Source organism: Arvicanthis niloticus, chromosome 9 (genome assembly GCF_011762505.2).
Source record: "Arvicanthis niloticus isolate mArvNil1 chromosome 9, mArvNil1.pat.X, whole genome shotgun sequence".
In the NCBI taxonomy this organism is placed as follows: Eukaryota; Metazoa; Chordata; class Mammalia; order Rodentia; family Muridae; genus Arvicanthis; species Arvicanthis niloticus.
Genome location: NC_047666.1, coordinates 54879594 through 54894587, shown reverse-complemented (window position 1 = coordinate 54894587; position 14994 = coordinate 54879594). Strand labels below are relative to the sequence as shown.

Genomic DNA, 14994 nt, shown 5'->3' with positions numbered 1-14994 from the left:
GTGACATGAGGCCACTTTTAGGGACAGACCTTCCTCTTCTGTCATAGTGGTTTGCTGACTAGAGATGGAATGACTGGACCAGGATTCACCTGGGCTGACAGGACACTGGGCTACGTGCCTCCATTTGTGTATTGTATCATTGCTACTGTCTTCCAAAGGTCTCTGACATTTAACTGTAGTTGGAGAACAAAAGAGAATTGACACCACCTTTCTTTCACTTACTTGTTTTCTAAACCAGTGCTGTCCCAGGGAAGACATCCCTCACAAGTGCAAGCTCATGCAAGACAAGGCAGGAAAAAGAGGGACATTAACTTCAGGTTTCAATTTCACTGAGCTCTGGCTTAGCCTTTCTATGTACAGTGTCCCACTTGAGATATTCTCGTCAACCAAACTCCGAGTAGTTGATAACTCAGATGGAAATAAATCCTGGCACTAATCAGAGACTTGTGAGTGTGTCCTGTTTTCTAATAGGCAGTTATTTTTTTTTTTGTGCAGTATACTCAAGAGAAAACCACCAAACATGTGATGTCAGCAAAAAGAATTTGCTTCATTTCCAATGAATCTACTTTCCCACAGACATACTTCACTTGTAAAACTGAGTTTCTGAAGAGTTTTGTGACTATTGTCTTTTACTAGAACCTACAAGGACTTGAGAGGGTCTATCTACCTTCAGAAAAGAGAAATCTAGACCCCAAGCATTGCTGACTGAACCAATAATTACAATTTTCAGTCTACAGAAACAAAAAGGTATAATAATTATCAACAAAAAGGAGAGTAAACAAACAGGTATTCAGAAGTATTACCCCTGCCTAGAGCTTCTTACTCTACATCCAGAAGAACAATGGTCTTTTTAGTGACATCTGGCTGATTATAGAACTGTAACAGGGACACCAGAAACACAACAGTTGACTTTTTTTTTTTTGCTTAATCTTTCCCTCGTTTAGCTTAGTTACAGAATATGACATGTCTCAGACCAGTACTTTATACATTGGCCTATTTTGTAGAAACTCTGAAAATCTTTGTTGATTATTTTCAATTGTTTTCTTCTCTTCTGCAAATAATTTTTAGTTCCTGAAGGCTGAAGCTACTCCAGTGAATGACACATGACAATGCCATTTATTTCCATTTAGGGGGACACAGTATAAAGAAACATAGGAGAACTGAAGCATGCCTGGTAGTGCTGAGTATAGTGGATAAAAAGCACCTCAGGCTAAGGAGACAGGGAGATTTGGGAGGATGGAAGGACTGTGATTTTAAATAGGACACACACAGAAGTCTTCACCGAGAAGATGACCTCTAAACTAAGACCCTTGAGGGTTAAGGGAAGACATTCAGAGGTATCTTGTTGTCAATGCAGGAGGAGCATTAAATGCTAACTAAATCTAACTTGGAAGTCACTGGGAATGCCATAGGCTCAGCAGTGGGGCTGTAGTGATTGAAATGAGAAATGTCTCCCATAGCCTTGGGCACTTGAATACTGGGTCCCAGTGTTACTTTGGGAAGTTTGGTGGTACAGCATTGCTGAAAGAAGTATGTTACTGGGTGGCCTTTCAGAGCCTAAGACCTATCCCTTCTTCTCAGTTTTCTTTCTGTGCTCATGGATATGATATAAGCTATCAGATGTCAGAATCCTACTCCAGCCACCATGCCTTCTACTTGCTTTCCTGTGTGCCTGATGGACCCTTATCTACCTGGAGTCATAGCCCAATCAACTCTTTCATATAAAAGTTGCCTTGGTCATGGGTTCTTTTTCTCCCACAGCAACATAAAAGTAATTAATATAAAAGTTGGTACCAGGTAGTAGGCTGTTGCTATGAAGAATCTCACCATGTAGGTTTAGGGAAGAATATGGAAGACTTTGGGACTTTGGAGTAGAGAAACTGTTGAACACTGTAAGCAGAATTTAATGGGCAATTTCAAGGCAGCATAATATTGAATCTGTGGTGTGGCTATTATTATTAATGACTTTACTAATGAGCAATGAAAAATAATTAGGTACAGCAGAAAGAAATACAAATGTGCAGTTTGAAGAGAAAATAAGGCACCAGGAAACTTAGTGTTTCAACAAAGGCTTCTGCTAAAGTAATATGAGGATTAGTTTCATTGAAAGGCCTTCTGATCAACATTGGGGAAAAGGGAAGGGTGACTTCAGGGCAAGACACTACTCAGCTAAGCTTCAGACCTGTGCAAGAAGGTAAGGCACTGATGCTCCCAGCAAGCATGTGAATAGAAACACTGCTGCTACTGGTGTTCAAGGATGCAGGTCCAGACCATTCTGGCAGCTGAACTGAGGCATGAAGGAGTCAAGGTTGAAAGGGTTGTAGATTCTTCCTTCATGGTTTCAGGGAATAAATCGAGTCAGTCAGTGTGTAGCAAGGGAGACCCTGAGTATCGGCCCTGAGTGTAAGAGCCCATGAGATCATTGTGTGAAAGCCCCAGGTTTTGTTAGAGACACCCAAGGTGTTAGAGATGGTTCTGAGAACCATGAAGCATAAGGAGAGATGATACATACAGGAAGTGGAATCATTGTAGGACAGAGACGTATGATGTAGGCATCAAACCTGCAGGCCTAGTGCCATCTAAAGTCCTTCCTTTGAAATCCAAGTCCCAGATATTGGATATGGAAGTACAGGAGTTGGAATTTGCCCTGCTGGATTCTGGTCTGCATTGGTCCAGTATTTCATCACTATGCCCCCTACTTCTCCTTTTGGAAGGTCAATGTACAATCTGCTCCATTTTGTTGGAAGTATACAATTTATCTTTGGATTTCAGAGGGTTACAATGAAGAGATTGCCTTAAGTCTCAGAGGAGATGTTGGACTTGGGACCATTTTAAGTCTGTGAAAGGCTAGGGACTTTTCAGGGTGGACTTGGTACATTGTGAATTATGGTGTAATCAGGAGACTATGGGAGCAAGGGAGTGAACTGTGGTGGTTTGAATGAGAAATCTCCTTCATAGTCTCAAGCATCTGAACACGTAGTCCCCAGCTGGTAGCACTGTTTGGAATATTTTAGATGGCAATGGAGGAGAAAATGTCACTGGAGGTGGGTTCTGAGAGCTTAATCTTCATCTCAACTTCAAGGTTGCTGTGCTTACAGTAAAGGATGCAGCTCTCAGCATCCTGTTCCAGCCACCATGCCTACTGCTTGCTACCATGTTTCCCTGTATTCATGGACTCTGATCCATCTGTAACCATAAGCCCAGATAAACCCTTGTATGAATTGCCTTGTGTCTTAGTTAGGGTTTTACTGCTGGGAATAGACACCATGACCCAGGCAAGTCTTGTAAAGGACAACATTTAATTGGGGCTGGCTTACAGGTTCAGAGGTTCAGTCCATTATCAAGGCAGGAGCATGGCAGCATCCAGACAGGTGTGGGGCTAGAGGAGCTGAAAGTTCTGCCTTGTTCCCAAGGCAGCTAGGAGAAGACTGGCTTCTAAGCAGCTAGGATGAGCATCTTAAAGCCCACACTCACAGTGACACACCTACTCCAACAAGGCCACACCTAATAGTGCTACTCCCTGAGCCAAGCATATTCAAACCATCATACCTTGGTTGTGGTATTACATAAAAGTAATGAATACAGGAACAAAACTGGATGGAGCAATATGAGCCAGGGACAGATGGGAAGAAATGAACTGGAGCATGCTCCCTTGGGGTTTGGTGTTGGGTGGTGAAGACAGCTGGTTCCAAAGACCTTATGAGGAATTACAAGGCTTTGACCTTGGGCTAGTGAGGAGCCACAGAAAGCTCTTGCTAGGCATGCTTTTTACTTTAAGTTTCAGCAAGTTTACTCTGGTGATGTCTGGGAGAAGCTACACTATAAAACCAGGAGGAGATAGAGTGAATTGCCAGGTTGCAGGTAATGGCAAATCAGATTCTGGAAACATTTAGAGAGAGGGAGGCAGTGTTTTCTGAATCACTCCTACCTTGTGAGTGTCCAATCTGTTTCTTAGGATGAGGCTATTCCAGAAGGGTCCATGATCCTTCATGAAGATAGTCCATAACAACCCATCTCCATAGTCCTCTGAATGTGCTGAAGCCAAACTATGTAAGGGGCAGAGCAGAAACCATTGCTTAGACTCTGCCATGCGACCTTCTAGTGCTTATACAGAACCCCGAACAACTTGGCAGAACTTAGCTAAAGCTGATATGATTGTAGCTGGCTTTTATTACAGAGCTCAGCAGATGGACATTTTTCCCACGCTGTTTAGCAGTGTTCTAGCATCACAGGGTGTTCCCAGTTATAGAATTAGCTGGTAGAGTCATGTGGAACACGTTACAGATAATATCCGATTCTATCTGAGACGGAGGTGACATATTAGTGTATTTGCAGTTCAAATAAGCTCTGCAGTAAAGAAGTCTGCTTATCTTGACTTATTCCAGCTTGTTCCTGAGGTATGGGATGCTTTTAATCACTGGATAGTTTAGCTGTAAAATTTGGAAGCAGTTTTTTTACACACTCATCACTAGGCTGAAGAAAAAGATGGGTTGCAGAGAAGTGGTGGTCCTTCTCTCAGGAGCCATATGATCAAGAGAGTGTGGAGAATAGCATCATCTTTCAGCTAGCTCCAGGCCTGGGTGCTCTCATTCTGCTCTGAAACTTCTCAGTCCCTGAAACACATACCCTCATCCATAACAATGGCTCGCCTTAGCAAAGCTTCTTTGGGACCAAGGACATCTCCAAAAAGTCCTCTAACTCTGGCTTAAGCACTGGTAGTTCTTAGGTGGTTCACAGGTAGTTACAGTCTTAGCTGGCTCCGAGGGACTTTGTTATTGCTTGTTACATAAAGTTGGAGAACTGTTGAAACAGAATGTAGAGGGAAAAATTCACTTTGGATTAAAATTAACTTGGTTAGTTGCTGGCGCTGCCTGTGTGCACACACATGTCCATGGTTGCCTGATTGTGGTGGGTAATGTGCTTTCTACAGTTATCATAAGTTCCTGTGTGGGTTAATGTCATAGCCTGCCAAGACACCCACGTTTCACTGAATACTATTTGAAGGCAGACTGCTTCCTGTAGGACAATGCAGTGTTTTCCTCAGTTACTGGAGCTTCTGCTGTGTAGATATCATTTATCTCTGTGAAAATTCATCTTGAGATTTCTTCCTCAATTCAACAGTATTCAAAGGTGGTGAGACATCAGGAGGTGAGGAACAGTGGGCGGTAATTAGCTTATGACTGTCTTTGAGGAGAGACTGGTGCTGAATTCTCTGAGCTGGTCAGATGTGGGTTATGTGCTCTGAGAGTGAGAAGCTAGGAAGCGTGAGTTTGGCCTCTCAGGGTCTCTTGCCTTCTCTCTAACCATGTGATCACTCCTCTGTGTAGCATCAAGGATGTTGTCACACCACACAGAACAGTCAAGGCACTGGCAGAGTCAGTGTCATGGGCTCTCTCTCCTCAGTGTTCCTGTCTCTGGTGACTCAGAAAGACTCCAAGCCTGTCTTGCAACTTGAGTCCAGGGCACTGGTTTTAGATATAAATGATGGATGTCAATCTTGAATTTGATTTATTAACCTTCTAGTCAGCCCCCATGGGTGATAGAACCACAGATTGGTTAGAGAAAAACTGTCTGAAGGTCCTGACCTACATCAGACTTTAGGTGAGAAGTTAGCACTCACTGTGCTGAAGCACTAAAATCTCACCACTCACTCATCTCTATCTCAGAGCTGTTTAGTAGGGCAGAATTTTTACATCTATGAGTTTATTTTTAATTTCTTATTCTAAAAGAAGAGCTTCTTGGAGCATATTGAACTAAGTGTTTTCCTTGAAAATACTCTGATGTTTAAAAGAAAATATAAAACATGCACAGAGAAACACACAGAGACAGATGCACACATAGACACACTAACACACACAAAAACATGGCGTGTGTGTGTGCTTGTGTGAATACCCTCTGTCACACATAAAATAATATCTGAGAATAACTGTCATATTAGGTTTAACCAAAATCATACTAACAATTTTATAGGCTGAAAATAGTATCTGTTGAATCTGTCTTACAATTAGTTACCTTGTCAGGGCTGTTGCCTACACAGAAGTGATGACACTCATTTGTTCCCACTTCATATCGCTCTAGAAGAAGCAGCATTTCCGTTTTCCAGGGTGAAGGTCACAACAGTCCACAGTGGGCATCAAAGACTCCTGGTGAAGATTCCAGAAGCCCGTGGTCTAGAATAGGTGCACACACACCAGAGCCTGTGCAGAAAATGACAGAATGGTTGCAGGAGTACAGGGAATAGGGGACACTTTCCTGCTAGTCTAAAACACTAACAGCAGCCCTGAAGGTGACAGTCAAGGCGACATGAGAGCTGACTTTCTGGTTGGAGGCTCAGGCTGAGTATGGCCTTCCATGAACAAGCCCCACAGCAGCCCCTGTATTTGAATACATAAGCCAGGGCTGCAAGGCAATGAGATCAGACAAACTGTAAACTTGTAGTGCAGCCGTTGTCAGCTTGTGTATCTTTGTGGAAAGGAGTGAATCTCTGCTAAGCTGTCAGATAACCATCTTGGCTGCTCCTTCCCTCTTTCAAGCTGTGAAAGAAGGCCCCAGAGGGGACCTGGCTTTAATCATTTTTGATTAACGCAGACGCTTTCGAAGAGAAGGTATGTCCTGTAAATGGTACAGGGTCTCTACGCATTAACATCTCGGACTTTTCTTGGGTGTGTAAAATGTCTTAAGCAGAGCCAGGCTATTGAGTCCTCAGAGACAAAGCTGGCTGTGCAGGGAGCTGTGCTCAGCTCTGACTCATTTTTCAAGAAAAGATTTTGAGCTTTTTAACTTACTATTATTTTCATTCTTGAAAAATTGCAGGCAATCCCAAGCCAGCACCTTCTGGGTTCAGGGACTGTTTCAGCTTGTGTTTTATTTAGGAAGAAGAAGCCTATTAGGGGAGACTGAGAAAAGCCAGAGGATGCCTTGGGAATGGACCCAAAAATGATGAAGAGCCTGGAAAGATGGAGCCTAGAACAAAGTGAGAGGAGGCTTGGATGTTGGGGCAGGGGAGCTATTTTGTACCTGAAGAAAAGTTTAGTGTAAATAGTGTCTCTGCTGCCCAGGGATATCATAAAACTCTGCATGGTTTGAAGACAATGGGTGAATCCTGCTGAACTTATAAGTCAGGTTCTTATCTGTCTTTTGGCTGGATAAGAACTAGCTTGCTATAACTATTCATGGCTAAACTGATCTCTCTCTCTGTGTCTCTCTGTGTCTCTCTGTCTCTCACTCTCTCTCTCTCTCTCTCTCTCTCTCTCTCTCTCTCTCTCTCTCTCTCTCTCTCTGTGTGTGTGTGTGTGTGTGTGTGTGTGTGTGTGTGTATGTGTATTCAGAGGATGAGTGAGCCCAGGAACCAAAGGGCAAACGCTTTTGATACTTTGCTTTCAGAAGCCTTACCTTGGGTGTATAAATCCCTGATTGAGAGAGATACCAATAGATACTGAATGGAACAGGTATCCAGAGACTGGGCTGGCTTACAAATTCATGCTCCATCTGTATTCTCTGCTTCTTGTCAAGGCCCAGCAGGAAACATCTATCCAGTGAATGAGCTGATAACCACCCTGTTATTTTAGAGGAAGAGGTTCCCAGCACAGCTAGTGGTAAGTTCCCCTTTGACTTGAGCTTTTGAATATTCCTAAGATGCGGTCTTGACTAGAAATATGGCTCTTTAATTTTTCTATACTGACAACCCTTTATATTCATGAAGGATAGGAGAATCTGTGGACACTGGAGTCCATTACACAAACTAATGTGCTCATAAACAAAACCCACACCCTTTTACTCTAAATCATCTTTGTCCTATGTATAGGGAATGCAATGTAAATTCTATGCAAATGGCTATGTGACTATTATTTAGAGGGTTGCAATGACAAGAAAATGAGTCCATATGGACAACCTCTGGACCCATGACAACCATCTCTGGATATTCTGTACTCACTGAGCTCGGCTCTATTGACGATCCTTCTAGATTTAGGCCACCCTCTGTCTGCATGCATAGATTTGACTGGCTATTGCTAAAGGCTTACTTCTAGCCTTAGTGACATAGAACGTGAGATTAGGCTTGGCTTCCACTCTGCCTTGGGCCATTCGGCAGAGAAACACTTCAGATCACCAAGACAGATAAGATTACTTTTAAAATTAAGAAGTCTAATTTGGAGATACTTTGAAGAAGTGCAAGACAGGGGTAGAAAGTGGGAGACATGAAGTGAACAAACTGGGGGTTGAGAGACAGTACAAGCATTTCCAGATCTATGGTAGAGCCATGAGATGACTGTCCAGAAGAAAAGATAGGCTGGCTCCTAACCTCAAGCACCTCAGGTTGTGGGCTTATTTGTAGAAAGGGATTTTATGTAAAGAACTAGGAGAAGTCATTTGTGTGTTCCATAGCCCGATGGCACCCTTATAAACAGGAGAGATTTGGGATGTCTAAAGACAATGACAGAGTGAGGAGCTTGTGGAGACACAGAGGAACTACTCCACCCATGTGAAAAGGGAAGCAGACTCAGAGGAAGCCAGCTCTGCTGACGCCTTGAGGTAGAACTTGAGTCTTCTGTACTGAGAGGCTTTCTCCAGCTGCAGCACTCTGTCACAGAAGCCCCAGCACACCAGCACAGATGAAGCATCTGCAGTCAGGAGTACAGTGATAATTAACAGAAATCCAGGCTACTCTGCCAGGTAACAGGAGATAGATGGACAGAATTTAATCAAAATAGCAGGATTCACACATTCTCCTTTGTCTCCGGCATCAGCAGCAGGCGTGGCTTTCTCAGCCATGGTAGAAATGACCTTTTATGTGGCTCCAAACACAAATGTGAAAGTGGTGATGTTGGGCTGAGTGTAGGTTTATATCAGACCCAGAGCGAGGCCATGTGACTGACTCAGTGTGCTCCACATGACCTAATTCCAGGCAGACAGAGTTGAGAACACCTGATGCAGATGAGCGTACCACACACATCTCTGAGACACGAGGAGGAAAAAAGGGGCTAACCCAGAAAGATAAATATGGTATGGATTCACTTATAAGTGGATATTAGCTGTTGAGCAAGTGATAATCAAGGTATAACTCACAGACCAGAAAGGTTAGGTAAAGAGAAGAGTTATACACGGGAAGTATGAATCTCTCTGGGAAGGGAAAATAGAGTAGACTCTGTGAGGGGACTGGGGGTGAGAGGGGACTGAAGCAGGACAGATCAAGCAGGGGGAGGGGTTGGATGGGGAGAATGCAAGGAGAGCTGTGGGGATGGGTGGAGGCATTTGGGAAGTGGTGTGGGAACCTGGGGCAGTGGAAACCTTCTGAAATCTATGAGGATCACTCTAGTAAGAACTCCTAAGAATGGAGGATACAGAGTCTGACCTGGCCACCTTTGATAGCCAGGCAAGACTTCTACTGGTGAGACTGTACTAATTTTGCTTGAGTTGGTGGCCAAGGTGGTCCAATGAAGATCCCTAAACACCCCAGACTGATGCTGGGACAGAAAGACACTCTCTGACAGTGGGACCTCATTGCCAAGGAAAACTTTCATTCAGCTCATTGAATATAGGCAGGTAGAGAGGCCTTCACCCCTGAATTCTAGTCACTGGTGAAAGAAGGGACTGCAGGCTACGGAAAGACACCAAACCAACCACAAAACCTTCGACATATAATCTGTCCTCCCTGCAAGACATACTGGAGTAATTGTAGCACAGAACATGTAGGAGTAGCCAACCAATGTCTTATTTAACTTGAGACCCTGTCTTAGCTAGAGTTTTATTGCTATGAAGAGTCACCATTTAATTGGGCTGGTTTACAGTCTCAGAGGCTTAGTCCATTATCATCATGCTGTGAAATATGGCAGAGTGCTGCTAGGCATGGTGCTGGAGAAGGAGCTAAGAGTTTGACATCTTGATCCAAAGGCAGCAGAAGGCAATCGTGTGCCACCCTGGGCATAGCTTGAGCATAGGAGACCTCTAAGCCTAGCCCCACAGTGACACGCTTCCTCCAACAAAGTCATACATCTTAATGGTGTAACTCTCCATGAGCCAACCATTCAAATGCATGAGTCAGGGCCAAACCTATTCAAACCTCTGTAGGCCCACTCCGAAAGAGAGAGCCCGTGTCTGACACTGCTCAGAAGGCCAGAATCCAGAGACTAGATAGCTCATAGACCCAGAATAGAACCAAACACAACTAACTGGTCTTTTAAAATTCAATGAAATGATTCCTAATGGTATACTGCTATACTCATAGATCAGTGTCTTGTCCAGTCATAGAGAGCAGCAGGCGGGAGCAGGTGCAGAGACACATAGCCAGATATTATATGGAGAGGAACCACTCAGAAGAGGGCGAGGAAGGACTGTAGAAGTCAGAGGGCTCGAGGACGACAGAAGAATAGAGCCCACTGAATCAACTAAGCAGGGCTCCCATGGGACTCACAGAGACTGAAATGGCTTCAAAAGCATGGGATATCATGAGTCTGTACCAGGTTCTCTGCAGACAGGTTATGGCTGTTCGCTTGGAGTTTTTGTGGGGCTCCTAAAATTGGGAGTGGGTGTGTCTCTGACTCTTTTGATTGCTCTTGGGACTCTTTTCCTCCTATCAGGTTGCCTTCTCCAGCCTCAATGTAAGGGCTTTAGCCTTGTTTTACTGTATCTTGTGTTTGTCTTGTTTGGGTGTCCGTCATCTTTTAGAAGCCTGCTCTTCTCTGAAAAGGAAAGAGTAGGGGGGGGGGGAATCTGGGGAGAGGGGACGTCGGGGAAAGCTAGGAGGAGTGGAGAGAGGCAACCTGAAAGTAAAGAGATGGGAAAACATAACATGTTTAAATCTTAAGAAATGCAATCAAAATGACCTGAAAATGACATCACACAGAGAGTGAACAAAGAAAATCCTCAAGCCAATATGGATGCAAACATTCTCAGAATATAAGGGAATCGTGTTATGGGAATTATTATTCTGGGGGTTGCTATACTGCCTTGTTGCCTCTAGACATATATTAGGGGTTTCTACCCCATTTCAGACCATTTAGTACCTAAATAAAAGACACAGAGATTTTTATATTTATAATAAGTTTTAGAGTACTAGAGCTGGGCAGATATCGACCACCTATGCTATTTTGTCTACTTACCTGTCAAACTCTGGGAGATATTACTCACCATGTTTTGTTTGGGCTGCTCCTCTATCAGGCCAGCCCTTGTGGCCATGTGCTTATGATTCATGCTACCCATGGCAACCTTGTCTTTCTTCTCTTTCTATTCCTTGTGGTCCCTCCCTCAGACCCCAAGCCCAGAAACCTCTCCTCTGTCCCATCTCTTTTGCCCAACTCAGGTTATAGACATCTTTATTAACCAATCAGTGATAACTTGGGTGGCAAGTTAAATAGCATCATTTGGTGTATGTAAGGATCTCCTCACTGGGGGCAACCAGATCTTGGGGGCCAGTATTTAGTATTAGAATACATAGAAGCACAAAATTATCTCCCTACATTCTCTCCTTTTGTCTAATAAAAAGGTCTTTTTTATTACAATAGTAAACAATATATAGAGAAACAATTATGAAACAATTAATGCAATATATGGTGTAATAATTGTATTTACACTGTCCAGTCTATATATATTTGGCAACTTAGGAGAAAATATTCTATGACTATCTAGTCTTCAATCCCATCAGAAACTTGAAAAGAAATAAATATTATCTGAGTATACAGGAAGTGTAGGTCAGCAGCTTCCAAAACTACAGAAATGATGGAGTAATGGCTCCCTGAACAGTTCCCCAGAATTGTCTTTATAACATTAGAGCATCTATCTTCAGTCTTCTGGCCCAGTATAATTGTGAAGCACAAGTTATAAATCACTGTCTTGGCAAAATCTCAGAAATAGATTTCCCTGCATCTGTTTGTCCTTCCTAGGCAGCATCATGTCTGCAGATGGAGTAAGGGCATTGTCTTTGCCCAGTGGCTAGCTTGTCATAATTGACGTAATCCCATATGAAGGTTCTTTGATGTTCATCAGCACTGAACTGCAAAGCTTCATTGTGTGATGGAGAGAAGTAACTACAGAGACCCAGAACTGACCAGTGCTTGGGATGAATAACCATGGAGTTATTTATCTATAAGTAGAAAATCTATTCTACCCCCTCCAAGCCTCAGGGAACATTTTTAAGAGAGGGGGGAAGAATTAGAGATGCAGAGGGTTGGATAGGGTGTATGCAACACTGTATTTTAGGCTACTGTAGTCTCAGGCTCACAACAGAAGTGATAATTAGCACACGATCACCACAGGACTTTCCCAGTTCATGTTATTGTGTCCTATCTGAGGGAGCGACTCACAAGGCGCCACCTCTCTCTACCATATATATTGGCAGTTAATGGTTTCTGGGAGGAAAACTTTTCTTCAGAAGTGTAACCACTGGTAAGGTGCTCAGAGTCCTGGAAATAATCCCTTGTCTTATTGAGCGTTTGTAACGCTGCATGAACATGGTCAAAAACACCTTGGAGAGGAAAAGGTTATTTGATCTTTTACTTCCAGGCGTTAGTCTATCACTGAGGTAAGATGTCAAGGCAAGGATTCAAGCATGACAGAAACTTGAAGAAATAAGCAGATGCAGAGATCATGGAGGAATTCTGCTTACTGACTTTCTCCCCAAGATCTGCTCAGCCTGCTTTCTTATACTCACTAAGACCACCTGCCTACCACTCACTGTGGGAGGAGCCAAATCACATCAATCATTAATTAAGGACATGTACTTTAGGGTTACCCACAGGCCAGTTACCAGGGTCAAGTTCTTAATTGAGAATCTCTCTCCCTAAATGACTCAAGTTTTTGTGAAGTTGTCATAAAAACCAGCGGCACAATTTACCCCTTATCAACTAGACACACAGACATATTACTATTCAACTAGAGCCCTTACTTTTTTGTTTGTCCCCAAGATAGCATTAATATCAATATCATCATATAAAACATATTCCAAAACTTTAAAGTCCCACAGTATTTACAAATTCAAATACTTTAAAACATTCAAAGTTTAAAGTTTCTATAAAATTTCAAGCTCTCTGAAAAACTCAAAAAATTCTCTAAAATTTTGTAACAATCATGAAGAAGACTTGGGATTATGGCTATCTCCCCAAATACCAGACAAAGAATGGAAATTAAGATTTCCCACTCTGATATGAATTTAGCCTCCTCTAGGATACTGTACACACCCCTCTATAACAAGAAAAGTAAATCAAAAAATGTAATCTGCCACATAAATAAACTTACAAACATAAACCACACAGTCATCACATTAAATGCAGATGAGACTTTTGACGAAATCCAACATCCCTTCATATGATAAAATTCCCAGAAAATCTAGAAATACAAGGGAGCATATCTCAACATAAGTTATGTTGAGTATACAGGATACAGTAAGCCTATATCCAACATCTTGTTGAGTAGAGAAAAATCTAAATTATTTCCACTGAAATCAGGAATAGGGCAAGGATGTCCATCCCTTCATCATATAGAACTTAAAGTCTTTGATAAGCAGTAGAGCAAGTGAGAGAGAGGAGGATACAGATTACAAAGGAGAAATCATCGTATGAATTATTTCTAGGAGATATGATTTTATACATGAAGGCACTAAAGACTCAAAAAATCCTACAGTTTATAAACACATTCAACAAAGTAACAGGATACAAAGTGAATACACAAAAATCAGTAGTTTTCCTATGTATGTATGACAAACATACTAAAAAACAAATGAAAAAAATACTGTTAACAAAAGCCTAAAAGTATCTTGGAGTAAATCTAACCAAGGATGTGAAATACTTATACAATGACAACTTTAAGATATTGGGAAAAGGAATTGAAGAAGATTCCAGAAGACTGAAAGGCTTCCCATGCTCACAGATTTATAGAATTTCTATTGTGAAAATGTCCACCCTACCAAAATCAATCTACAGATTCAATAAACCCCCTCAAATTTACAATGAAATTCTTTAAATAAAGGTCTTTCAAATAAAAAGGCCCAGTTTCAGGTGTATGACACCTCCCCTTGAGTTGACTATGAGCAATGTCCCAGGAACCCCCCAAAACAATGTAGGTTCTTGGTTTCCCACCAGAATTTGATGGTAAGATTTGATTGCTTAAGACACCTTACACTGTGGTCATAGCACATGGGGAAATCAAGTTGGTACTAATCAGAAAGCTGCTTCCCTGGTAGATAGCTTTCATTAGTGCTATGCAGACTCCTAGGGGACACAAGCCATCATTCTTTTCTTACCCAGATGATTACAGCTATGAAAATGACCTATGTGACAAGACATGCCCTTGTTGCACATATATTATGGCAATAGCCATAGTAACCTATAGCCTTCTGATTGGCTTTAAGGACCATCCACAGAAGGAAACTCATTCTTGGTACTGTATATCTGGTCAAGAACCATTGGTTGGGGAGCCACAATCTCCAGGAGCAAAGCTACTACTGTAATTCATTTATAATAGTACCAAACTATCCTCTAATTTTTTCTGTATAGCCATAGATTACCATAGCTCTCAGAGGTCATCAGAGAAGCTTCTCTGTACAGTAGAAAATGATAAACACAGAAGTTTATAATTGTTGAAAGTGCAGAGAAAAGTGTCTGTGAAATTCTCAGCCATCTATGGGACATCTATGTGTCCTCTCCCCCAATCTCAGGGACCATCTTGGAAGAGGAAACAGAAACGTTGTCAGAGTCAAAGTTCAGGAAGTATCCAAGTGAAAGTGGCTTTGGACATGGACGCTGCACTCTTAAGCTCATAGTAGCTGTGATTACCTACAAACGACCTGTACAAGATCAAGGCGGTCAACATTCTAGCATGGAGAAAAGAGGGTACCAGGAGCCCCTACTCCTAGCTGGGGAACTATTGACAGTCTTCTAGAGGAAGGAGAGTCAGTTTTACTTAAGTAGTTGTGGACTGTGTATGAGGACCACATCCCAGGGGGTGACCCAGCACGAGTAAGGATATCAGTTATACAAGTTGGACTCAGTGGGTGATTTAAAAAGA

General features: G+C 42.4%; 1 long non-coding RNA gene across 1 annotated transcript in view; it reads right to left on the bottom strand.

Moving 5' to 3' along the window:
- Positions 1-14994, bottom strand: part of LOC117715499 (uncharacterized) — a 123249-nt gene that overhangs the window by 16294 nt on the left and 91961 nt on the right. The window contains exons 6-7 of the long non-coding RNA XR_013112585.1: positions 6013-6197; positions 3929-4046 (exon numbers count right to left, since the gene is read on the bottom strand). This is a non-coding gene — a long non-coding RNA (uncharacterized LOC117715499). The remainder of the gene's footprint in view (positions 1-3928; positions 4047-6012; positions 6198-14994) is intronic.